Genomic DNA, 2,325 nt, shown 5'->3' on the forward strand with positions numbered 1-2,325 from the left:
CTACCACCACCACCACAATAAATACTACTATTACTACTGCAACAACTCCAACTCCTCCTCCTACTACTACTACCACCACCACCACAATAATTAATACTACTACTACTATTACTATTAATACTACTACTACTACTACTACTACTATTACTATTAATACTACTACTACTATTACTATTAATACTACTACTACTACTATTAACACTACTACTACTACTACTATTACTATTAACACTACTACTACTACTACTATTAACACTACTACTACTACTATTAACACTACTACTACTACTATTAACACTACTACTACTACTACTATTAATACTACTACTACTACTATTACTATTAATACTACTACTACTACTACTACTACTATTACTATTAATACTACTACTACTACTACTATTAACACTACTACTACTACTACTATTAATACTACTACTACTACTACTATTAACACTACTACTACTACTACTATTAATACTACTACTACTACTACTATTACTATTAATACTACTACTACTACTATTAACACTACTACTACTACTATTAACACTACTACTACTACTACTATTAATACTACTACTACTACTACTACTACATTAATACTAGTACCACTACTACTATACTGCTACTACTACTACTACTACTACTATTACTATTAATACTACTACTACTATTAATACTACTACTACTACTACTATTAACACTACTACTACTACTACTATTAATACTACTACTACTACTACTATTACTATTAATACTACTACTACTACTATTAACACTACTACTACTACTATTAACACTACTACTACTACTACTATTAATACTACTACTACTACTACTACTACATTAATACTAGTACCACTACTACTATACTGCTACTACTACTACTACTACTACTATTACTATTAATACTACTACTACTATTAATACTACTACTACTATTAACACTACTACTACTACTACTATTAATACTACTACTACTACTACTACTATTACTATTAATACTACTACTACTACTACTACTACTATTACTATTAATACTACTACTACTACTACTATTAACACTACTACTACTACTACTATTAATACTACTACTACTACTACTATTAACACTACTACTACTACTACTATTAATACTACTACTACTACTACTATTACTATTAATACTACTACTACTACTATTAACACTACTACTACTACTATTAACACTACTACTACTACTACTATTAATACTACTACTACTACTACTACTACATTAATACTAGTACCACTACTACTATACTGCTACTACTACTACTACTACTACTACTACTACTAATACTACTACATTAATACTAGTACCACTACTACTATACTGCTACTACTACAATATTAACTAGAAACTAGTATAGTTATAGTAGTAATTTATTATTTACTTTTTTATATTTAAATGTAATAAAACAAGAACCTAAAAAAAAACCTGAGCACTATTAATTTATTCAAATTTATTAAAAGTATCAAATTGATAAAATTCTTTAAAAAAAACAAAGAAAGAAAGATAACCAGCCAGCTTTACTGATAAGTGGAGTATTGATTTAAAGTCTGTGTGTGTGTGTGTGTGTGTGTGTGTGTGTGTGTGTGTGAGTGAGTAAAACCCTCTCCACCACTAGATGACGCCCTGATGCTTTAAAACCAAACCGTTCAAATTTTTTGTTTGTAAATGTTGATATTGTTATGTGGTCACATGGCTTAGCGGTTAGCACGTGTGCCTCGCACCTCAGGGGTTGGGGCTCCAATCCCACCTCCACCCTGTGTACACTGAGCTCACATGTTCTCCTCGTGCTTCAGGGGTTTCCTCCAGGTACTCCGGTTTCCTCCCCGGTCCAAAGACATGCACTGTGGGCTGATTGGCATCTCTAAATTGTCTGTAGTGTGTGTCGAACCCTGCGATGGATTGGCACCCCAGTCGTCCCGGTGTCCCTCGCCTCCTGCCCGAGCTGAAAATGATTATAAAAATATAGTTTTATTATTTATGTTTTTTAGAGTTATAGTTTTTTTCCTCTAAATTAAGTGTCTTGTTCAGTGTTGTAATTTTAACGTGTTCTTATGATGCTGTTCTCTCTCTATGTCTCACACAGACACACACACACACACCACACACACACACACCACACACACACACACACACACACCCACTCACTCACTACACAGAGTGATGGGATACATTTTTCTATTTGCTTAAACACAGCCTCAGGTTCGATACCAGTGTTGTGTGTGTGTGTGTGTGTGTGTGTGTGTGTGTGTGTGTGTGTGTGTGTGTGTGTGTGTGTGTGTGTGTGTGTG

The sequence above is a fragment of the Ictalurus furcatus genome, chromosome 24 (assembly GCF_023375685.1).
Source record: "Ictalurus furcatus strain D&B chromosome 24, Billie_1.0, whole genome shotgun sequence".
NCBI lineage: Eukaryota > Metazoa > Chordata > Actinopteri > Siluriformes > Ictaluridae > Ictalurus > Ictalurus furcatus.